General features: G+C 35.7%; 1 protein-coding gene across 12 annotated transcripts in view; it reads left to right on the top strand.

Moving 5' to 3' along the window:
- LOC111064145 (poly(rC)-binding protein 3) overlaps positions 1-26,633 on the top strand; it is a 228,161-nt gene that overhangs the window by 54,058 nt on the left and 147,470 nt on the right. For all 12 annotated transcript variants that reach the window (XM_039434085.1, XM_039434084.1, XM_039434082.1 and 9 more), the window contains one exon: positions 5,228-5,279. The gene's annotated coding sequence lies outside the window, so the exon portion shown is untranslated. The remainder of the gene's footprint in view (positions 1-5,227; positions 5,280-26,633) is intronic.

The following is a 26,633-nucleotide window of genomic DNA, read 5'->3' as shown; positions in this document are numbered from 1 at the left end:
CTTGTTTTTCTGTTGCAAGCTGCGTGACTTATTATCATGTGAGAAGGTACGGTATGCCAATTGCTTAGTTGTTACAGGGGCGAAGAACAAATTCCGGTGCATAGTAGACCTGGCAAGAGCGAAACTGCTAATGAAACAAGACCGCACCGGCTGGAAGTCACGGGCTTTGCAAATTGCCCATAGCTCATGTTGGGGCTTAGGAGTGAGTGAGAGGAAGCCACTACCACAGGATTATGCTAATGTACTGGCAGCGTTGCCTGGTGCCTCTCACACACATCATGCACTATAGCTACAAACAGCTTCATAATCCCCTCTGTCAAGTTATTAGGTGTGCCCAGCCTACACCTACGCACTGTTGCCTGGGAGATGGCCAATGATATAGTACTTGGTCTGCTCAACATGAGAGACGTCGCATAGAAAGTATGTAGTAAATGAAGTATATAGAGATAATTCTATGCGTTGGAGGGTGTTTAATTGTGCAACAGGTGGAGAAGTGAGTTTCAAAATCATTGATAGAGCTACAAGTTACATATCAAATCAATTCATTGTTTACATTGCTTGTAACATAAATATGGTAGCATAATGGCCCATATGAATAAAACCAGAGCAAATGCTCATGAGCAAGAGCATGGAGCATAAGGTTTTGCTCATGAGCAAAAGGTAGAAGCATAAGGATTTGCTCATTTTTATATGAATAAGCTTTACCTTATACTCTTACCTTATGCTCCTGAACTCTGGAGCAAATGCTCACGTATTATTAAGATTTTTCATCAGCTGATTCGCTTTTGTAGCCTTACTTTGTTTTTATAGCTAACAGAAGCGCTAAATATGCAAGTAGGGTGCACCGCTTGTGTTTGCGTCGTCTGCTCCGTTTTCTATTTATGAATAGAGTTTTTGGTTAGTTGAGTTTAGAATTTTGAAATAATAGCGTGAAAAAATGTCATCTCTATAATAATCTTCAGCATATTCTTATAATATCAATAGCCTTCTTATTATCGTCTACTCTCTCATCTTCTTAAATGCCTATTTCCTATTTTGTGATGACTATCTTTATATCAGGTAGCTAGCTATCTTTTGTATTTATTCTTTTGTAGGAATAATGGTGATATATATCATGGTTGAATCTAAAAAGAGTTTTATAGTTCTCAACTATTGGTTGTGATCGTATCTGGTATAGTTTCCTCTTCCTCATACGAATTAGTTGAGCTATTTTACTATGAGCAAAAGGTGATAAGCTGCTCTAGACTAGACCCACCTTTTTTGAAGCATTTGCTTCAAAAGTTGAGCAAATGCTCTAGTTTATTCATACAATTTTGAGTATAAGCTTTTACTTTTGAGCAAATGCTCAAACTATTTTTTTGATGAGCATGAGCAAAAGGTTTTACTCACGTTTATTCTTAGAAAATGAAGCAAATGCTCCATATTTTAGAAGTATAAGCAAATGCTCAACTTTATTCATATGGCCCAATATGGGTCGCATATGGTAGCGAGGTATTGTAGAAAGTGAAATGTATAGGTATAATTTTATTCGTGGGAGGCCCGATTTATGGGACACTATTCAAATCTAATGAACCATTGAACCTATGGTACATTAGATTTAATAAGTATCCTAAAAACAGGGCCTAGGGAATTGAGTTGAATGTGATCGAATTTGGAATTCAATAAAAGAGCTCCTCATTTGCAATTCAAAATAAAAGTATGTTTAACATGGCTTGAAAGATATTGTCTCCAATAAATGAAGAATTTTAGGTATAGTTTCATTCGTGGAAAGGCTCACTTTCAATTGAGCAGAAACTGGAGGAATATTAGTTTCTAAGTTATTGATGGAAATTCTCAAATAAGTTGAGTATAGTTTTTCTTTTTGAAGTATGTCTTATTTACCATAAAGTAAAGATATTTGAGTTTCAAACCTGTTCATGGAGCTCTTCATTTACCAGTCAATAAAATTTATCAACATTACATCGTCACAATACTTGTATAAGGAAAAGCTTTTATTGCACAATGTGGATAAATTTTTGATTCTAACCTGTAAAGTAAGTTTTTAAATTATTCAAAGTGGTTTTCAGTCTCATGGATTGATCATTTCTGTGGATGAATGGGAGGACTTTTTCAAGGGAGAGTTATGTTTTCCAACATTAAGGGTAATCATTGAACTCTTCAACATTCATTTTAAAGCTGGCCTCCCTCTAAAATGTAAAACATGGGACTCTGCCTCAATTAACTCGTTAAAAATTCATGCATTCCCGAAATCATTCAATTGGAAATAATTTAGTTGGTCAGAAATTGAGCATCGTTGGATTGAAAAAGTTTTTTCGAAAATCAGATTCAAGTGTCGATGAAGCGTAGCTGAGTCCGCTTTGTCAAGTCGCAGTGGTCTTGATTGTCTGTCATGGGCTACACAGTACACACCCTGCATTGGCATTGAAAATGAAACTAACTTTTTGAGATTTAAATAAGAAACTCATCATTGTTGACATAATGACGATAAAACCTTGAGCATTTAGTAAAACCTTTAATGAAAAATAAAACATGATATCGTGATGTGAGTTATTTTTATTCCAACACATCTGTAATTTGTATGGTGCTGAATTTCTTGATTTGTGAGGAAAATAAATTTATTAATATATTTATTTATAATATGATGTCCGTGATTCTTATTAATTTTATAGAGTTGATCAAACTTACAGTTTAAATCCCTTAACTTTTATACTTGAATATTTGTTGTTAAAACTTTTTCTCTTTTCTTCTCTGCTTTCATCAATTTTCTTCCCACAGTGGCACATGTTTTCCCTTAATCTGTTTCTATGCTCAATTGTAGGCCTATTCTTTTTATAACTTATTGGATAAGTTTTAGATAAGTTTGGATAAGTTAGATTAGTTTTTATTCTGTATTTATTATTTATGCTTAGATTACTTACAATTACTTATGCTTTACTCATACTTATCAACTTTCTTATGTATTTGTGAATTGCATGTACTGTATCTCTCATTTTTATTTCTTTGAGTAACTTACTTTATTCGATTGTAGATGGTAGTGAAGACTGTTTTGGGCTTAATGCCTGTAGTCTGTAATAGTTGTTCTGTAATAAATAAATAAATAATAAGTTTATTTTCCCCACAAATCATGAAACTTATCATGACTCATTATTATAGGTCTATTAATAAATTTATTTTCCCACAAATCATGAAATTCAGCACCATAATAATTAAGGTATAGAAAGAAAATAAAAATCTCAGTACCCTTTTTGAATTAAATAATCACAACATGTTCCGGACATTGATGCCATTTTCATGTCCGAAACATATTGTGATTAAATAATTCAAAAATGGTACTGTGATTTTTAATTTTTCTTTCTATTTCTATAAAAAGTAGCCCTATACAGAAAAGAGATAATTGAGGTATATTTATAATAAGTCTATCTTTAGAGAAATTAGCAGTGTGCTTGTGGAGAAAATACACTATCAATAATAATCTGATCTGATTTATATATTTATTTGTGAATTAATATTTACTTATTCATCCGTCGATTGAGTACTGAAATAAAACTCTTCCAAGCTACGTTGTATCATAGTTTTAATGAGCTATTTCCACATCTCTATAAGATTCCCTTATAATCCTCCCAAGCTTCCTCCATCATCCCTACCCTGTGCATCAAAGCTGATATGGATAAGTGGAGAAAACAAGCTTACCCTATATAGTCTGCATTTCGCCCGCGACATTTCTAGCTGATTCAGCAGATTTGGAGAGTACTCCAGACTTGCAACCTCTCTTCTTCCATCATCGGGTTATGAGCTCTTTCTCTTCAGCGTCCACTGAATCTTGTTTCTCGTCATCATTCGTCATGCTCACATGTTTTCCCCCAACTCCGTGCTATAAAGTTCTTATCATGCTCGGGGCTCAAACTTGATCTTACTTATGTGCAACTGTGTGGGACGGATGTCCCCATCATATTCAGCATTATCAGCATCATTGCCAGTCATGAAGTTTGTATAACTTGTTAGTACTTTCCAACTCATCCGAAAAGTTGAGTTCTGCAGGAAAAGTGGCCCATTACTACTGCTGAAGAAGTCTGTCCTACTCCCTCCTCCCACATAGTTGTGCTTGTTATATGGGATAATACTTTTTGACTAGCTCTGTAGTTCCGTGACTAGAAGCCATTAGGCATGCTTCTTCTCAACTACTAGGAAATCCGAATGATATTCTCTACACAAATAGGCAAGCGATGTTTAATTCGATTACTAGGCTACCGTATCATCATCGTAGATACCGCACATTAAATAAGTATATTTACTTCCTTTATGTAGGTAGCTACCTAGCCCAGCCAGGTCGCACGATATTACTGTATTTTATCGTATTATTGAATTGGGAATAGTTAATAACAGTTTGTTATGCTGCGAATTGAAAGACTTGAAGTTATTACAACACTAAAACAAAAATTTATTAAAATGAGGTGATATCGGTTTCGGTTTTTAATAAATTCATGGTTGTGATAACTTCAAGTCTTCAAGTCTACATCATCGTAGATACCACAGATTAAATAAGAGTATATTTTCTACCTAGCCCAGGCAGGTCGCACGATATTACTGTATTTTATCGCATTATTGAATTGGGAATAGTTGATAACAGTTTGTTATGCTACGAATTGAAAGACTTGAAGTTATTACAACACTAAAACAAAAAAATTATTAAAATAAGGTGATATTGGTTTCGGTTTTTAATAAATTTATGGTTGTGGTTACTTCAAGTCTTTCTATTATTAAATACGGATAACCACCACAATATCACTTTCACTACTATAAAAAAAAACCTTGTTATGTTACCAGTCTCTCTATAAACTAAATAGTTGATACGAAATAGTAGTAGTACCTATCTCAACTCTTTTAGAAATTGGAAAACTTTGTATATGAATTTAAAAATTGAATTGTTTTCTTACTCTTTTACACCCAATATAAATTTTTGACATTAGCGTGAATTTGAAAGTCAATGGCTTTTTCAATGGTACTTTGTCTCTGATTTAACCAATAATAATCATCTATTAATATCATCATTCATGTGTCCAGTAAGTTTATAATGTGAAATTGATAGCTTACAATATACTTGTATTGTTTTATATTAAAAAGATTATATCACAAATGAGATTATACTTCTTAACAATACTTGTTTTATTGTTTTCAAGTACTGTATAATATTTTTGTCATCCTAATAATATTTTATTTTTTGTTGCAGTTGATTCTCATCTAGTGATCTTCCCTTCTGTTCATCTACCACAATAATACAGGTAAGAATCAAAAGAATTACTTTGAAAGTTTCCAACTTTTTATACTTTTTATCAATTAGGTTTTGAAAATACTCCGGTTTCACCTTGAAAGTAGGTTTGAAACAGATTTTTATCATCTTGTTCCTGAAGTACGAAAAGTATTCCAACGTATTTCGCTATCATTCACTAGTTATTACAGAAATCAATAATTCATTCAACGATTTTCTATTTAGTTCTTCGATCAATATTTTTGAGTAATAGAAGAACTTGGTTTTATTTATATAGCTTTCATTGGATATTCGAATAAATTATTATCACATGAGTATTTTAGCCTTCTACAAATTGAATTATTTCTTCCTAAAAATTGTTTAATCTTCAATAGGATATGCAGTTATAAATAGAAGGCACTACAAAGTACTATATAAAATCAACAAAGTGAAATTATATGTTTGAAACAACCCTTCAATAATATTTTCTGCTTATTGACTGTTTATTCCTAAAAAATGAAGGGAACTGTCACGAATGAATAAATCACTCGGGAAAGATGTGAATCTGCATCGTGAGATGCTACAAAAAATTGCAACCGATAATGTCAACATGGGGAGAATAAATTGAAGTAAGTTCCACTTGACTCTACGTCGCAAGGCACAAAGTTTGATCAAAGCGTTTTTAGTGTTTACTGAGGCGGTAACATCATTACAGCTGCCTCTCTTTTCCCCGAAACCCGCCATTTTCAATCAACAAACAGAAACGAGTCGAACAAGATTGCCGCAATCGGTTCTCACAGATTGCCACCAATGCAAAGAACTCCAATATTTCTTGTCGCCGATATTTTCTGGATGCGAGTTGGCAATATATAGATAGTAGTTTGCATTTCTATGTAGTAGATCATACATAGGTTATATTCTAGATATAATACGTCTCTACTTACCTTGGGTTATTTAGTAGTTTGGTCGAGAATACAGAATGCAAGAAAATCAGAAACTCTCTTGGAAATTTCTTCTACGATTCCAAGATTCCTTCCACTTATAGGACTGCTTCGTGAGGCGTGGGTGCAAATAATACTTCTCTTCAAAGGAGTACTATAATAATACTCAACAGAGTAACAGATGAATGTAAATAAATTAATGATGTGTACTGTACAAATAATACTTATCTGTAACAGAGTACTACAATAATACTTAACTGAGTAACAGATCAAAGTAAATAAATTAATGATGTGTACTGGGGGATTTGTTTCCTAGAATTTTGAAAGCTCTTTCCATATCTAAAATTTCACGATAACCTGACTCCAAACATAAATTATTCATATATGCAGCCACAAATCTAACAATGCTCAAGAGTCTAGAGAGGACAACAGGCTCAGCTGAAACAGCTCCTCTACCGAAAAATTCTCCAGAAGGAAGGTCTTGTATCAGTGGAACCTCCTTGATATAGAATATTTTGAGGGACCGCTCAAAAAAATTATCATTAGGTCTGTACTAAATCGGGGTGTGCACATCATAATTATGTGTTATATAGATGTTTTTAGGGACTGCAGCAAAAATGTACATTAACGGTGTGAAATATATCGCTGTCCTCTGTATTGCTTTGTAAATTTGTGTCCAATTTTATGTCCAAAAGAAGGTTATCTGGAAATGTATTATTATGCCACTAATATGATAGATTTTGTCATCATTCTATCATTATGTCTTAGTTTTACTCCATGTGGAGTACTTCTTGGGGTAGTACGACAGTTTTGCTGCCATTAAACTAAATAACAATGGCCATTCTTCCTCAATTCTGTCCTCCCACTTCCATTCAGTCTCATTTCACTTCATCGTTCTCCTAATCTTATCATTGGAGTGCTTATTCAGGAGTTGACACCGAACTGTCATTTCTTCCACCCAGCGTCTTTGTGCCATCATTGAATATAATTTAAAGTTTCGCAGATGAAAACATCTGTTCGGCGTCTCACGAGTTTGTCGCTACTGAAGTAGGGGGGAAATTTGCGGACATTTTGCTGGTGGGTTGGCAGCAATGCAAGGGAGATGCCACGCGTAATCAATACTCCCGGACGTCGCCCCGCTGTCTAGAGCTAGGGCTAGGGCTGGTTACCCCTTCTCTGTCACCCCTTTCTGAGCCCTACCAAGGGATGCTGCCAAGTCGCACACTCCCCTCACAATAAATAGTCATCTCGCTCTTCTCCACCCCACTCTCTCACACCCGCTCATTCATCTCTCAACCCGTCCGCTTACTTTTTCTAGCGCACATGATCGTTCCTTCCCCTCCCCGTAACTCTCCATCCCTTACCCAACTGTCACTCTCTTGCTTGGAGTTCCACAGGGCCCTCTTTGGGTGCATTACTTTTCTTTTTATATATTGATATCTTCTCTTCTCCACTACTCCACTCCACTCCTCCCAAACCCTCTCTCTCTTCCTCCAAATGTCACTCGCCATCCTCCGTCTCTTTTCCTCCCTTTCACTTTAGCTTTCATTTACTTTTTGCCTCTCTCGGAGTCACTACATCATACCCCTTCCTCGCACACCTCATTCGTGTCTTATCAAGCTTCCATCATTTCCTTCTTCGTCTTTATTTATATCTACTTGCCTGTCAGGAACGAGCCGTCCCATCCTTTTTCCAGCCATTGTCCTTCGCTACTTCTTTCCCCGGCAATGTCTGTGTCCATGAATTGAAAAACTGTAATAGTGCTCCAGCCGAAACTACTTACTATTTGTTTGTTCTCTCCCTGTCCTCTCACTCCTCCTGTATCCTTCTCTCTCCCTCTCTCTTGTATCGACATCCACGTGATGCATCCTTTTCCTCCTTTATCCTCTTGTGTCTGTCATCCTGTCCTCTCAATCTTGCCAGCTTGATTTTTGCAGTTCACTTGTTCCAACCAGTCTTTGTAGTTGGCTGTGTTGTATTTGCTCCATTATGTTATTTGTCATGTTGTTGATCAATCTCGACTCGAAACAAAGGTTCTCGGTTGAAGTGTTCAAGCTAATAAATGTTGTGTCTGTTTACAATAATAGAATGGCTGATTATGGCATTTCTCCTTTGGTCTGGCTGAATTATTATTAACTTATTGTTTATTTAAAAAATGGTATTTTCTGTTACTTCTGTAAGAATAGTTGGTTTCCTCTTAGAAAAAAGTATGTAAATGACTGATGACTCTAATCAGAATATTCTGCATGTTGCAATTCTTGCTATACCATACTTATCAATTTTTGTGACTTACTTGGTCGGGTTTCCTTTTAGAAAATTAGTGTATAATAGATAACTTAAATCGAGAAAATCGATCTGCAACTTGTTATTCTCCACGTAAATCACACAATAAATTACAGCCTTTTGAAAATAGGATTAAATTTTACAAAACATAACTGGATGATTGATGAAAACTTTTAGCTTTCATAGTGTTTTAATAAATAGAATTAGAGAATGAATATTCAAGAGTCTATTGAGATGAATAATTTTGATAAGTTCATGTCAGTTACGTTTCATCAACGTTTGTATCAATTTCTATTTACATTTTTATATGCATGCCATTCAATGTTCCTTCTTTATTATCCTTCCCTTCCGGGAATTTTTCATCATATTCTCTTGCAACCTGATTCTTGATTTTTTTTTTCTTATTTTTCTTTAGCAAACTTGAAGCACTTGACAAATATTTTTTTATGTTTGAAATAATGAGCTCCTTTGTAGGCTACGTTTTAAATGGAATAAGAATAGCTGATTAAGTCGGTAGGTTTGTTCATTTGAAGAAGTTCTGTGAAAACGAAAGGCGCTGAGGAGTAAGATGGTGAAAATCGCGTTACAACTTCAGCCAGGATATCTCGCTAATGACAAGAATTGGTTTCGAATATCTTGACTCAGTTCTCTTCCTCCTCGTCTACTTTCATCCCCTCTCTCCTTCAACTTTGCCAGTAGAGACTACATAGAAATGGAAATTGTGTCTGTTAGCTGCTAACCTCTTTGTTATTTGAGCGAACAATGCTGGGCCAGCGCAGTTTTCTCATTTGCCAGTGAAACGGCGGCTTCTAACAACCAATGTCTGCAAACAATTCCGAATTGAAATTTATTCAATCTCGGTTTGGTGTACTGGAAGCTAGCTGCTACTGGCTAAACCGTATTACGTTTATATACCATGTCAGATGGTTGGATTTTCGTTTTGTTCGGGACTCGAAGATTTTCTCTACTCAATCTCTCTCTCTCTCTCTCTCTCTCACCCTCTGGCCACCACCATTCGTATTCTGACGGAAGCATTGCAAGTAATACGGCTATTCAATAACGAGAACTTCATTCTCCAACAGCCGAGCTTAGAACTCAGTGCTGGATATTTCTTTTTTCATTTCTCTTTCTGTTTCCCGCTCTTCCTCCCTCGCTTGCATTTTTCGCCTTCTTTTCCCTTTCGCACAGTTTTGAAGTACCCCGTTCTTCGCCGGTAATCTATCATTTCAAAAAGAATCTCTTGGATTCAGGATCAACAGCAACCTCTTGGAATTGAATCAGAATTCAGAATCACACCCGTCGTGTTTCCAGTCGCCCAGAGAGCTGCAATATAATGCAGAGAGAAGATGTTGTGAATGAGCTGGAGGGAAGGAAGTAGGAAGAAGTGAAGGAGAAACATGTTCAATGATTAGGGAGTGTATAAAGATGGGACAGGAAGGATGAGAGGATCAGGATAAAAGAAATAGCTCTGCCTTTAAAATTATTATTTTTTCAATTTGCTGTGAACTTATGAACTTTCATTCAGCGAAGTACATTTTTCTTGGAAAATGTTAAAAAAAAAGTTTTTTTTTCAAACTTTGCGAGTTTGTTGAATATAAATTTATTGAATCAATTAGCGTGAACTCATTATTTTTAAAAGATGGTGGCAACTGCAAATTTCCAATACGAACTCCTATGATGTTAATTTACCTATCAGATCAATATCTCTTAAATATTCGAGGACATTGATAATCGTTTATATTACGTGTAGCCTCAATTTGAGTGTTTCTGCTTATCTATCCATCTATCTTGAAGCTCTATTCTGGTATTATAAAACAAATTTCAATATCCAAGTTCCCATTTTTCGCCTCTTTAATTTTTTTCCCCGGTAAATTGATTTAGTTGAAGTGAGCTCGTTCAAAAGACCGTATCAGAAATCTGTTCCATGTGAATTTCGAAACATGAGAATGGTGAAAATAAATGAGTCTATGCATGGACAAGCAGAATCAAAGATATTAACTCAATTCAATATCAAATAATACTTATTCAATATTAATTGAGAAAATTTTTTATTTTTCATTCATAACTAGTAACAATTTTATGTTGCAAAGCATCATGCACGTATTCCCAAATATACTAATCCCTTGAAGCGTTCATAAAATTATATAGGTTCTACAGAAGCCGTTAAGAAGAGGATGCCTGCAGCAAGGAAGGTTTTGTGACGTCACGATGCTGTCCAAACTTATCAGAAGTCTAGTGCAGGAAAAGCTAATAAACAAGCGATGTCAGTTTCAAGTTGCAAGTCGTTATGAACTGCTCTTGACGCCAATCTCAGTCTGATCCTGTTCTAGCTGCTTCAAGCAGGTGCCCTGCCATTTACCGAAGGCACAAAGCTTCAAAGGATGCTCCTAATACTTTTCTTTTTAAAAGTTGTTGCCCAACTCACTTTTCTTCTCCTCATTCAGCCCTGGAAATTCTCTTGAAATTTTTCGAACAGATAAACTCTTTGTCTTTCTCCTCCCTGTTGTTTCCCACTTCCTTCCGAACTTTGCAAAACATTTTACTTTTCTGAAAAAAAACCCACTTGGCTCACCTCTTTTTGCCTGTCCCATCCGCTTATCTTCAGCTTGAGATCAAACGAGCTGAATCCACGGTTTGATGGGATTTGCCTGGTCTTGTCTCATCTTCCCACCTTCGCCTATCTGATTTTCCTGGTTTTAATCTGCAGTAAGGCAAAACAATAAACTTGATCTGAACGCTTTCTGAGACCGAGCAACCAGCTATGAAAACTGACAGCTCTTTTTTAGAGATCAATAACACAATCTTAATTCATCTGTAATGTGGTAAAGGTGAGCAATTTGCTATTTGCATAGTTAAGAGGATAACTTCAAATTGAATGCTCTTAATACAATCCATCCATCACATAAAAAAACGTATTAACACCGTCGTTATTTTGCAGTCTTCTTATAATTTTGAATAAATAGTTTCAAAGTTTTTTCGTTTTCAAAACGCAATCTAGCTGAATGGCCACTGCGCACACATTATTTTCATGACCCCCACCGTTTTCATCTAAATACCGTGGTAGCAACCACAAACTTTACTTCAATATTAAGATCCCGGTTCTGCTTAATACTTATCAATTCAAATTGGCACGTATGCCTAATTTTGGAAAGAAGAAGAAAAAAAGATGGAGTAGAGAAGAAGAAAAAAAAGAATTATGATCATTCTCTGGTAATCTTAAAATTGACTATTGTGTAGCAAAAATTAAAGTCTTAAGGAAGTGGTTGGTCATTAATATCAAGCTGAACGTTTGCCATTGGACGAGAGATAAGCCAGTCCCACAATGAGCTGTTGACAAATGGCAGACGTTCACGTTCATTGCTCATTCATCTACCAATGATATCGCTCACTCATTGTCATCTAATCTGCTGCTCTTCTCTATGGTTCAAGTTTATCAGAAATCTATGATGGCGTATCCACGTCCCATATCTATAATGGTGTAAGTCCCAATCTTACAAAATTATGTAATTCTAAACCGGTAAACCGGTGACCGGTATAGTGGGAATATTATTCTCATAATTTCTAATCATACATGTTCTAATCATACTATTCATACATGCTTGGCCGTGATTAGTGGGTATAGTCTAATCAGAACTCGTTGAAATGATATTTTCTCCATCTTTGCCTGCCACTTCTGATACTGATAATGGGAATTGAAACTGATGTGGGAATCAAGGTTAAAACTTAAACCATCTTAATTCAGTAAAACTGATGCCATGAATATAGTATTAATACGGTAGCTAAAAATATCTTGGAACAGTTTTATCAATGGTTTACGTTTATAACATGGCAGGAGTGATAATGATAATAATACATATCTCGTTATAGCTCTAATTATGTCACAAAGGCTATAAGATAAATTAGTGATTTGTTGAGAACGTCTACAGAGACAGTGGAAGCTTAGTGTAGTATATCTTGAAAGGCTCAGATGTTCTAGATCTTGTGTGTGAGAGAAGGTGTGCGAGGTTATAGTGAGGAAACGAGATAGAGCAATTGAACGAGGTCAGATTTATGTAGAAAAGGATAGAGTGGCTTACCAGAGGAAGGGGCTTGTTGGAAAGGTATGATGAGGAATTGATAGGAGAGGGTCAAGTTTTCCTTTGCATGGCTCATTTAGCTCGATGCAAAGCTGCGAATGCCTTTTCTATGCTCACCACTCTCCACTATGTATCCGCGTTTGTGATTGGTGGAGCGATGTTGTGTTGAGGATAGGCTAGCTAACTAGCAGCAGGGGACAGCGCTTTGAAGAGCAGAGTAGAGCATTCCTTGCTTCTGCTTGAGAGCTCGAATGCAGCCTGAATGTGTTCAAAGCGAACTTATTCATGTGCTCAGCAGATAGGCGCGGCACACGCGTGTCTTTCAAAGGTGGCGTGGCGTGGCTTGCGGCTGGATTAGAGGGGGAATGCACACGTGATTGCAACTACCGTGATAATCATCGTGGTAATGAGATGGCATGAGAGACACAGTGAGAGAATGAGACAGAGAGATAGATAGTTGATGAGAAGCTAGTGGTGGGAGCTCAGTAGAATAGTTCACACATAGCCTGAGAAAAAAGTAGAGGAAAATTTTCCAATTTGAAATTATGAAATGATGTAGTTTATTAATGGAGAATTATTGTCACTGTATCTCTCAGAAGAATATTTAAACAAGAGAAAAGACGTAAAAATTATTGAATATGATTCTCCATGACTTTATATTCATTGAGCCTTGATCTTGATATTGAGTTCTTCCAAGATTTTTCTGTGAAATGATTACATATTTAGAATTAAACAGGAAAGGCAAGAATTCGGAAATTAAATTTTGTGTACCTATAGGTCAGAAAATAAAGTAAAATTTGAGGTTGTTTTTGTTGCAGCTTCTGTCAGTATCCATGACTTGAAAAACATAGCAACGCAACATTCTAACTTTAGTATTCAACCCCAAATCTCTACTTTTGAAGATTGAGGCCATCTTAATGAACACCTCCTTTCAATTCGGCATTTTATTCTCTTGTGAATGGTCCCATTGTTCATAATAGTGGATCCAAGGCTCTTCACTCTTTCTATAACACCACATTCTAATCTTAATTGCCTCGTCACAATGTTGTTTTTACTGATAATCATGTACTTGGTTTTAGCAGTCTCAATTTCAAGTCCATATGTTCTACTGCTTTCCACAATCCTATCAAGGATGAGGTTTAGTAGGAAAAGTGTAGAGTGTGGAAGAGTAAAAGAAAGTGCGTACCGTTTAGAAGACGGTGATGTTTGGTGTCCTCTAATCAATTCGCCTTGATTTCTGGCATAAAAGCTTGTTCTCTGTTTGAAGTGCGACGTTTGTTGCTTGTCAAATTAGGTTAAACAAGATGGCGGAATAGGTGGTGAGTTTGTTTTGTGGCTTCATGTATACTGAGTGCTGACATTCGTTCGGGAGCTTGTTAGCAATTGGCCCACTTCTACATCAGTACACTCACCCTTCAAGTAACTTCGCAGCTGAAACAAAATTCTTCAAGAATTATCTATTTACTTATTGAATGAAGCAAATATATACAATGTTCAGGAAAACATAATTTTCGTTTGTCATGAAGGCAATTACCTTAAACTCACTTACCAACTCACTTACCTTTCAAGTAACTTTGTAGCTGAAACAAATAGGTACTTGAAGAATTATTTATTTATTGGATAAAGCAAACATATACAATGTTCAGAAAAGAAGAATTTTTATCTGTCAAGAAGGCAATCACTCAAAAAGTCTTCTATTTCGTAATTTTGTATCATAAATAGTATAAATTTATATTGCCACAAATAATTAATCTTGAAAATTATAAATCGGGATGAATATAAAGCCAAATTGAAATGAATTCCTCATTAGATCGATTGTGGATAAATTATTTGCGAATTTATGAATATGTGAAGTAGCTATAGCAATCCACTTGTTTCATATTCATATGATTGATGTAGTAAATATGGGAGATTCTATTAGAAATTGCAGTTAACCACCTTCTGGAATATTATTATGGTATTATATTATAGCTTTCACTGGATTTTTGAAATAATCATTTTTATACAGTTTTGTAATGTAGTAATTTCTAAATTAAGATTAATTAATCATGATTTTATCAGAAATTAATTTAATGATTAATCTAGAAAGGAATGAGCTAGCATTAGCAGATTACTACCTTGTGTTACGTAATCGTAATTCGTATTCCACCCTCATAGATGCTACCGCAATTCTATCACTTCTACAACCCTGATCTTCGCATCCATGAGAGGAAGTCTTCAGATTTTTCTTCCCTATGTTTTCGTAATTCATATCGTTCCCTCATCTATGTTACCGTAATTATCTCTCACTCCCACAACCCTGATTATTGTGGACTTTTGGATTTTTTATCTGAAGTGTTCCACGAGAAACGCAACTTTGAATATGCGGGACTGTGAAAATGATTAACTTATCACAAATTTTTCGCATATACAAAGTTGTGTATCTTGTGAAACACTTGAGATGAAAAATCCAAAAAGTAGTCAAGGTCGTAGAGAATTTCCTTCTCTTTTCACTCCCATAAATCGTTTTTCTGATTTCAATACCGTTCAAAAGTTACAGCAAATTAAAAAAATGATAATTTTCATTTACTCATTTTTCCTGCGATTTTACTGTTATTCAGGAGTCTTTAAAACGAGTAAGATACATGATAGAAACTTGCGATTGGTCTCAAATGAAAGAGAATTTAAGCTACGATGCCTTAAATCCATCTTGCATGACTTTTTATTATCGAAAAACTGTCGAGACTGCGAAAATGAGGAAAATATCGCAAATTTCATGATTTTTTGAAACAAACGTAGCTCACCTCACGATTGTGTTTCTAATAAATTCATTTACCTTACATGAAAGAGGAGATTCTGTTCTTCAAATCAAGACCAACTACCATTTTTTACCATTTCGGGTTACCGAGATACACAGTTTTGAATATAGAAATTGGCCATTTTTCTGTGTATTTGAATATGGGCTAAAATACACTAAAGGAGGAAATTTTTATTTTTTCATCAAATTTCAGTTATGATACATGATTTTGAACTGCCTTGACGAGCTGAGAAGAATGAGCTGTGTAGTACGAAGAGATCTGATCATTCTGTCAAAAGTTATAATTGTTTAAATTTTTGATCCTTGACGTATCCTTATAATGTACCCCCCCACTGGGAAATACTGAAATTAAATGTTTCTAACGGGTGATTCTCATAGAAAATAACCCGCGTGAGATGATTTCAGCCGAAAGATGTATTTTTTTGTTAGGAAGGCCTTGAAAAGGTATTATAATGAAAAATTTGTTTTTTTGCTGTAGGACATGATTTTCTATTTTTGGATGTTTTCCCCTCCCACCACTACTAAATTCTAAAATTCCTGAGGAACCCTGTTCAGAATTAATTGTTCTTTTATGTGATGTGTGGTTTTTTTATCTATACTAGGAAAATATCCAAGTTGTATAGGGTAGAAGTGCATAATTTTGAAAACCCCTTGAAAAAATACCCCTTTTTTGAAATTTCGTAGCTCCGGAACCAAAAATGGTAGAATCTTGCGCCATTTCAATCCTGAATTCCAAATTCATTGGAAATTTTATTTAATTCAATTTTGTCGAGAATGACTTTTCTTGAGAAACTCAAGGTTATCGATATTAAATGGAAAAATTAAAAAAAGTCGGAATTTTTTTGGGGTTTTGGGGGTGAAGCCGCTCTCTGGCGTGTCAGCAAATTTTAGATTCGAATTCAGAGTCCAAAATACACCCCAAAATACATATAGAACCGTCGAAAATTTCTGATACAATAGTAATCATCATTGGATGTTGTCTTTTGGGGCTTTTTCCTGAAAAACGACCATTTGACTGGACTATGATTATTTTATCCATCTTCAGAGTTTTCTTCTCTCATCCTCGTAATTTTTATCGTTCCTCCATGTAATTCTCTTTTAATTCCACACTCCTAATGATATTGCATCCGTCATCATGAAATTCCTAACCTTACCCTCACGGATACTACCGTAATTGTATTTCTCTTTCACTTCTACAACCCTGATTATTGCATCAGGAATCTTGAATTTTCTCAATTCCTATCCTTACCCTCACGGATTCTCATGTAATTCTCATCCAATTCTACAACCCTGACCTTTGCATCTGTGAGTCTTGGGAGGTTTTTTGAAAAGCGCGCTCAATAATGAAGGAAGTCGGAAGCTGTCGTCGTGATCCGGCCAAGAAAGATGGCCGCCATGTATTTAAGTGGCTTTGCCAACCATAAACGAGTGAAGTGCGCGCTCGTAAACCTTGCAAGGAATGAGGAATCAGGAGCTCTACGTGACTCTTTCAACATTTAGAGGCCTCTGGCCGGCCAAAGCTCTCATTAATTTCTGCTAAGCACTGACCACTGGCCGGCCAACTCGCGGCAGTTTATTGGACATGGTATCCATTTATCCTCATTTGGCCAGGTGGCTGAGTTTTTCTCATCAGCCTGCATCATTCGTTTATTGCCAGGTGCGGCAATAGACTTTGATCGAAATGATGAAAAATGTTTGATTGAAATCATTCTTGGAACCATATTGAGATAGATTGTGATATTGCTCGTATGAAAACTGGTATAATATTGGGGTTTTTCATAAAAACACATGAATAGCAAGCTGTTTCCAAAGACCTTAAAGAGATATAGACCCACAATGCCTATGCCATCCCAATGATAGCTCTTACTTGAAATTGAAGGTCGCCATTAGGGTATTTTAGCACGAGATATTATATCTATATAGTTGTAATATTATAGATTACAAAGGCATTGGTATGTAATAATCTTATAGGTTGCCCCCTCAATGGCCGATTTCAATTCCAAGTACGACACTAGCGCTGCACGTGAGTCTATTCATCTTTAAGGTCTTTGGCTGTTTCCCAATATTGTATCTAAAAGAAAGTTTTTGGCTAGAAAAATTTATCGACCGGTTGCTAGGAGATTAAATCTAGTGGACCAGCAAACCTTATAAATTCATGTATATATATAATGGTCCATTAGACTTCATAAAGTGTCCTAGAAACTGATCCTTAGAGGCATGAATGAAGATAATTAGTAGACATGGACAAATGAACTTGGGTTGTTTTTCTCTCACTTCATTACAATCATTCTCATTTCGGTTGATAATATTATTGATTCTCTCGATGAGAAGGCTGATATTACGAAGGCTATCAATTCATATCTCAAATATTCCAGTGATTTTATATGACTGTGAAACACATCTATGAAGTTCTTAATCTTGTTTCGCCATTTTCTTCAACACTGGTGCTTCTATCGGAGTATCTTGTAAATGATGGGATAACTCCATTTAATATCGTAAGTTTTTATGATTAGTACGTACAGTGGTGAGCACAGGTCATATTACAGTCTTAAATAAGACATGATGTTGGTTATCTATTTTATACTTTTAGTAATATTTAGTATGAGGTTTGGTAACCACGGCTCATGTTGCTGCAGGTCCAAAATGAGTCATCAAGTAGGATAATCTACTGAATATAGAGTCCATCAGAACTGTAATATCAACTACAGTACATAGTCTTCTCTTGAATGTGCTGGTGAACACTGTCGTTCAACATTGAACCTTCTCAAATATGGTTTGCTGAAATGTCATTTGGAGAAGCCATTTAGAAATGTACTCATTGCACATTGCAACTGCATTGTTATTGGCCAATGTACAGTTTTGTGACTAGTGTTTCAACAGATAAAGCGTGGAAATAGCCCATACCACGTGTAAACTTATTTCATACACAAGTACTCGACGCTTATAATAGCTCTCTCCACCATTTTAAGTAATGTGTAACAATAATATTGTTGATGAAGTTGACAATGAAGGCAGCAATATACAGTTTTTAAAAATTGGATTTGTTTCTGAGTTGATCTGTTCATTTGCTATACACATTTTGTCTGGGTTCGGTCAGTTTTATATCATCACTACAGTTACTACTGCTTGGTAAACACAATGAAATTATTTCAATAAATGAGTGATACTCCATTTTTTTCATTTCGACCATAATTACAAAACTAATTTACTTGATTTTTTTTTCATTACTAGCATAATTACAACGCCAACTTTACTATTTTCACTTTCATGATCTCTCTGATACTATATGTTTTTTATGTTCATTATGATAATTTTCGTTGAATTAGCACATACAGGAGCTCTCGAAACTACTATTTATTTATTACATTGAGTACTATAAACCTCCGTACTATAAAACCCCCTTTTTTATAGGCTGTAAAACCTTGAAACAAGCTGCTCTATAACCGTTCATGAATATTATTCTGCGTCCTTCATACTACGTACTTTTTCTCATCTCGAATTTCCCGCATACATGGTAATCTAGTATCACACTCTCATCCAATTCACTCTTTGAACTTTCATCAATATTAAAACACCAATGCTCCTTGGATCACTTTCAAGATTCACTACAGCCTCATTATGATTAAAACTATCACTTTCGTTGAAACTGAAACGAAGTTTACTTCAAGAGAAACTAATTTCAAATATAAACCACTGTACTAGCTACGCTGAGGGAAAACAATTTCAAGGATAAACTACCGTACTATAACTACTCTCAGGGAAAACAATTTCAAGGATAAACTACTGTGCTGTAGCTACTTCCAGGGATACTAGGCTATAAGAGTCTGGCTGCTCTTTGACCGTTCATGATTGAGCCACTATCAATTTCTAAGGAACGGCTTAAGTTATTGAAGAAGTGGGTCGGCCATGCTAGCGTGCAGCCACCAGCCACCAATGCAACTTTGATTACTTGTAGAAGGCATCAACTGGTGGGGGTTCAGGGGGAACGGGGTCCTTGCTTGTTGAAAGTGAATTAATAACATTGAATACTATAATGGTAGTAGGAGGGTTAGCACACAGGTAACTGGTAACTGATTCATGTAAGGAGGGTTGGAATATTATGGTGCGCTCCCCACACCACCCCCTCAATTCTATGGTGGCTTATCGGCAGGTGAGTGAAAGGGGGGGGGGGAGAGCAAGGCCCAGTGGCGGGCTAATTCAAAGAGGTGGTCCGGGAGCGAGCAAGCGAGCTATACTGCCACTGATGCTGGTCTCAATGTTGATGATGATGATGGTGATTATTTTCCAGTCGAATTGCTCTCCCACTCCCACCCACCCTCTCTTACTCTCTCACTCTCCCAGGGCACGGGCCACCATTAAACATTCATCAGCAGTCGATATGAACGAACAAGTAACGACCGGAGCCCTAGTACATAAACAGTGGCGGCTGAATTTGGAGAGGGTGCTCGGTAGGTGAGAGCTGAGAGAGATCGAAAGCGAGAATGGGGGAGAGAGAGAGAAAGAGATTTAGAGAGAGTTTGTGAGGGTGAAGAGTTTTGCGTTGAGCATTAGGAAAACAGTAGAGGTTGTGGTTCAGGTAGAAAATTAGTTACAAAAAGAAACAAAAAATAATGGAAGTGTGGAAAGGAAAGGAAGAAGGTAAAAAAAGGTGAGAGGAAATTGACGTGGAAGTGGGAATGAAAGAAGTATGAATATGTGGGACGAAACAGATTGAAAGAGGGATATTGTTTGTTATAGCTTAATTAAATTGAATTTCACATTCAGCTCAGTAGGATTGCATAATGAAACCTTTGAATTGGACAATGAAGCTATGATCCGTAATGACGATTGTGTACAGTACTATTGATGTGATATGTGATTGTTGTTGTTGTATTGTTGATTAGTAATGAGGGAGTTTGGAAGCTTCTGAGGGAAACTGGTGATGACGACTGAAATCATGAATACAGCAATTGAAAGTCGTAAATTCGGTTCGTTGGATACAATGAAAGAGTGGTGACATGGAATACAAAAACGAGTTTATCGTTTTATTTTAATGAATTATTTTAAATTTGTGTTAATTTGATCGTAAATTGATGCAATTTCAATGGAAAGTTGAGTGAGTTGACATTTATGATATTCATTTCGTATCTTTGCTATTGATTCTAGTAGATAATACAATAGAGAAAAGATACTGATATGTATTATACGTCTCTGATAATACTATTATTTCATGTTAATGAACAGACACGTCCATTAAAAACAATTACGGTACCTACAAATACCATCACATTGAAAGCTATTGAACAGCTAACTTATAATTAACAGCAACTAACTTTCAACTAATATATTAATTTATGATATGATTTTGAAAAGCAGTAGGTGTATAATAATAATAATATCCAATAGATATCTGTAGTATCTAGTAGATCCAATATTCATAAAGCATCTTTATGTCTATGTTATTGCATTATTACACCAAAATTTTCATAACATAAATCTTTCCATAATACTTACTTTCTGGAGTGTGTCATCAACTGAATTTGGAAAGAAAAACTAAGGATTGCCTTAGTTTTTTATTTACCAATGTTATATTAAATCAGTGCAATTTTTACATCAATAAATGAATAATGTATAACCTAAATCTTCATTTAATCATTATCTAAAATATTGATTTCCCGTAATAAAATATTGATTATATCTAGAAGAATTCAGTGAAAACTACTTGTATTATGAGGGATTGGTTCAAGAAACGAGTGAAAATGATAGATTCTTCATAGTGAAATGGTAGACTTGTTTGATCTCCACTATGATAGTATGATCATATGACACTATGAGACTATGATATGATTGACATAGATGGAGAGAGATCTCCAATGATCCAAGAAATGTAAGAAAATGATCGATTGTTGATAACAGAGTGAGAGGGTAGATGCTCTGGACATGATCACCAATGATTCAAGAGTTGCAAGAAAATGATCGATTGTTGATAACAGAGTGAGAGGGTAGATGATATGGACATGGTTGGGGTGAGATCACCTCCCCCAATTAATAGAGGCCAGAATTATTATGAGAGATGGCTGTTGTATTGCCTGGAGTGCAAGCAGCCTGAGCCGCTGTTGTTTAATATTTGACATGGACCCTCGTTCACGGGCTGGGTCCGTGTACCGTGTATTTGGGGGTACACAGCGAGTCCTAAATTTGGGGCCGTCGGCCGGAAAATCATGCGCTTGACACGATTATATTGGCTGATAGAGTGCGATGGAGCAATGCAATCGTCAGCGTGAGGAGTGGGACGGTGCTATTGAATTTGATTGGTCTGCCGGCATCATTAGGCTGCCTAATCCTATGGGGCAGGTTGTGTTTCTTGATGGCGATAACGTGTGGTGGATGGTGTTTTGTGCGCTTCCAAATTGAAGCACTCCAAAGTTATCACAGATCGAGTTTGAGTTTGTACGAGTCTACACACTCGTGTCCTAAGTAGATCGTGCAGGTTGAGTGTTTCACAAGGTGCACCCGACCTATAAATTCTCATATCTTTTCAAGGAAAACTTCTAAAAAAGAGATAGAAAATTACTTGCTGACCTAAGCTCAGAATTGGAAATTAGGATGGTGTAAATTGATGTGATTTCTATTCTTATATCAATTTCAATTACGCAGGTTTTAATTGACAATGTGACCATATGGCCCTTATGGTCACATTGTCAATTAAGCCACACGTTTTTTCAGGCGTTTCCAGACGAATCGGCAGGGCTGGAAGCTCTCCAATTGGCTGATTCGGGAATTGGGAATTCGAGCATTCGTGAATCAGCTAATCTAAGAGGCTCCTGCCCTGCCGACTCGAGTAAAAACGCTTCGTGTGGCTTGTCTTTTATGGCCACATTGTCAGTTTGATGTGCTATTTTGAAATTCTTATAAAAGTTCAAATCACATCATATTTACACCATTCTGATTTCCAAATTTAAGCTTAGCTACATGCCTACGTGCACTAGATCATACAAAGCCTATGCACACGTAGTACTATTATCTCCTTTTTAGAAGTTTTTCCTCGTCCTATTCTGCTTCCAACATCTTATTACAAAAATAAATGATGAAACAACGTCTATTTCGCTGAATTAAACTGCGCAAGGGGTGGGAGGATGTGCAAACATTCAAATGAGATGCTAGAAAAAGTGCTCCACTTTATACAGACGGGTTGGTAGTTGTTGGTGCGGGTGGGGGGGGGGTTTGGAAAGGAATCACTAAAGCTGTCTCTCCAAGGAAGAGGTAGGTGCTAGTGACATGTGATGCGAGAAAGACAAACGACTTGCTATGCATAATAGTTGTAGTAGGAGAAAGGTGACAGAAACTAATGAATGAACATGAAGCAGACACGTGATAAGGTTGCTCTGCTCATTTCTTTGATGAAATTCACTTGAAACTGTCAGCATTGGTTGAACGGGAAGCATTGGTGTTATTCACAAGGATTACTGACAGTTTAGAGTGAAACCATCTACAGTAATGCCAATCTAAACAAAAGCCCTTAGAGTTTTGCACGTGCATCCTTGCTTTTAATTTATCAATCAACTTTGTACTTGGATATCGAGGGTTTCCTAGTAAAATTGTGTAGTACCTGTGTCTCATCAAACTTTATTCAAGCTCCAATCAGTTTTTAGTAACTCTGAATTCATGTCAAATTATATTATCATTATAAATCCAATTATGTAATATTTTCCAAATTCTAAATTGTTCAATAAATATTTTTTGTTTGGAAATTGTGTTGAAATGTGAAAAGTAAGGCTAGGCACACACCAGTTAGTCAAGACAAGACGTGATCAGACACGTTTAGTCACAATACTTCACATTGTTGCTGATGACACAACTCACACTGATTAGTCATTGCAATTAGACACGTTTTCATAAGCAACTATGTGTCTTATTGTGACTAAACGTGTCTGATCACGTCTTGTCTTGACTAACTGGTGTGCGCCTAGCCTTAGTCTAACCTTGTACCTAGCTCAATATAAAGGCAACCAAAGACATATATTTCCAAATTTAGAAGATAAAATCTTGAGGGCTCACTTGTTTTTCCTGTTAATGATAAATACTTGTATGAATGAACGAATATAATATGACTTGTCTTATACTGTAAATCAATGAATTCATCTCATCATGTTCGATGATGGAACCACAGGAATCTCCGGTATCACTGGATGTTAAGTTATTATTTGATGAACTGCTAAAGAATAACAGGAATCTCCGGTATCACTGGATGTCAAGTTATTATTTGATGAACTGCTAAAGAATCAATAGATGGATAACAATAATTTTACCCATACGATTAGTCATGTATATCGATATGGATCTTTTGAACTTTGTTGTGCTGTGCATACATCTATGGTATCTATTGTTTACAAAGGAAAGTGATCTCACCTATATTATATCATACCTATAACCCAACTGTAACACTGTGTTTATTTCATGACAATACATTTTCATTCATTTTCTAATCTATTGGTAAGAGATCTTCTTACCAATAACAGAGCTCTTCTCACTGCTCATCTTACATCATATTATTTTATCGCCTAAATTACCTTCCATCACCTTGTCTGCTTTTATCACGTAAAAAAATTATTATTTTTAAAGATATTTGTTCTTTGGTTCAATCGTTTGATTGATTTTTCTTTTATTCCAGGTGTGTAAGCTGTAATTTTTTTTACAAAACCCTCTTTTCAAACACAGGTAACAATACTTATAATATATAATTGTTTTTTAAAATACTTTAACAACAATCCACTGTTAGTTTTTGAGGATCGTTAGAAATAGAGATTACCTACCGGATTTTAATTGACAAATGGAAAAGAACAATATCAATTACCAGCACTCAGCTTATGTAAACTTGGGATCTCAAATAATACGGGATATTTACACTTTGTACCAGTGGATTCCATTGAATTAACAGCAATTTACAAAAGCAAGTCACATTTGTTGCTGTAGAATGAAATCAATAGTTCAGTTTAATTATCGCAAGCACGCCTTATGAGCAAACAGACGATTACGCCCTCTGCGAATTAGTTCTGTTTTAGATTATACTGGAAGTTTAATATTTCGTTTGGCTTCGTTAATTAATGATCGCATCGGTGCTCGGATTATAGGATTAGCACTCAGCTAGCAGAGTTGAACTTTGCAATGATGCTAAGTACCTCGCTTAAATCTTCTAGAAGATCAGATGCTAGATTTCAGCTATCAATTCCTCCATGAGATTTAATCGGGGTTGCATCAGTTTAATGTAAACAGTCTCTCCTTTCTTTCTCTCATGATGTCTTCATCAGTTGATTCATTTTCAGATATTTTAAAGGTGTTTCAATTTTTGTGAAAAGCATAGTTTGGTGTTGAAGTAGTCAAAACCTATAAACTCTTTTATCGTCTTTTCGTGGTGATTAATATCTCATGTAACCTATAAGATTTATTTGCAACATTCTCAGAATATTTTATCCATGTACTCATTCTTAAGTATATTATTATTATCATTTAGCGTTTGACAGATACAAAACAAATAGCCTATATAGCTCATGAGTCTCAAATGCCTAGATATACACTGTATATTTTCAAATTATTTGAGATGTTGTTTAGTTTTCGGACAGAAGAAATAAGTTTGTCTTAAGTATAATATTATCTTCAGTACTTCAGAATACCGTTAACTTTGCGCATTGAGAATATTATTAATATAATTCTCAATTTCCTCTTTGCATCTTTGAGGAATTTATTAGAAAATACTCAATTTCCTCTTGAAGCAAGGAGTGCTTTCCTTGAATAAATGAATTATTTACATTTTATTGCGATAGTGTCAAAAAATGAATGATAAAAATTGAAATAGGATTTATTTCAAAAATAAGTCGGACAAAATTCATCTCCTTCATTATTCTCTTCAAAGTTCTCATTTTCGGGTATAGTATCAACTCCAACATCACCTTAACATGTATTCTTGAGAAATTCATTCAAGAACACGCTATTTCCTCCCTTCTGGAAATATTTAATCCCCTCATTTCTCAAGGTTATAATTGAAAATGTAGAGAATGTTCGCGGCAGCAGCGTTGGTGTAATAATGGCGACGCGTCTCTTATCGCCAATTTTCATTGGAATCTGTGCTGCTGCTGTTGGAAATTAGTCCAGCAGGTGGAAGAAAATTGCCAGCCTGTGAAAAACGTGTATGGCCCACGCGCGAGAGAGAAAGACGTTATTTCGTTACATTCTACATTGTTAAAATCGGCCTGGAAGAGAGAGAGAGAGAGAGAGAGAGAGAGAGAGAGAGAGAGAGAGAGAAAGAGTGACAATGCTGAGATTCTACACATTCAATGGATGTGGGTGTGAAGTAGAGGGAGAATAATTGGATGAGTGGGAGGAGGAAGAGGAAGAGTAGGGAGAAATTAAAGGCGGATTCTCACATATAAATATCAGAGTCATTGACCGGTACTGTGAAAATATAATTCCAATGTTCTAAAGGGTCTATGGGCCTAATATGGCTAAGGGTAAGGGGTGTGTTGAAAATTGGAATACTCCATTCCATATTCGAAAACCAGTAAATACGAGGAAATTTCTAAAAGTTATTTAATTTCAATTGCTACATAATTTTAATAACATTTTTTATTCCCACTTGGCCCAGCCGAGCGAGTTTGATTAGTCCTATTGGAACTTATGTGAATATTAATTATTATTTTCACTGTACTGGATACGTTCGCTGATACTGATATGTGGCAATCCCCTTCAATAGAAGATAAACTGTTGAGTATTGAGAAAATGAGATATTGAGATAATGTTGAGATGTTACAGAGGTAATGTGGAAGGAAAAACAGGAAATAAGAGTTAATAGAATAGAAGTGTTGAATAAAAAAGAATAGCAAGGATAAATAGGAGATGAATAGCAAAAGTGAAATGAATGGTTACGCTGTTTTTGTTGAAGGAATAACGATAACAATGCAAGTTATACACTTTTTGTGTAGTTGAGAAGTTGATATTGTGGTAATCATTCATATTGAATGAAATAAACTAAGAAATTGTCAAAAAACCACTGATTTATTGATAATTTCTAATTATCAATAAATCAGTGGTTTTTTGACAATTTCTTGGTCTTTTTCATTCAGCAAGTTATACACAAAAAAAATGTGTTCTTCTACATTATAGGAGTAACGATACTCCTAAAATTGCTTATAGGCTAATAAGTAACTTATCTAAGAGTAACGACATTCCTATAATTGCCTATAATATCACTTTTTCTATGATTTTAGTACAAGAAAAAAGTGGGAAGGATCGAAATTAAATGTTGGACAGAGGTAAGT

Source organism: Nilaparvata lugens, chromosome 8 (genome assembly GCF_014356525.2).
Source record: "Nilaparvata lugens isolate BPH chromosome 8, ASM1435652v1, whole genome shotgun sequence".
In the NCBI taxonomy this organism is placed as follows: domain Eukaryota; kingdom Metazoa; phylum Arthropoda; class Insecta; order Hemiptera; family Delphacidae; genus Nilaparvata; species Nilaparvata lugens.
Note: the sequence above shows the minus strand (reverse complement) of the source record. Positions and strands in the feature narration are given on the sequence as shown.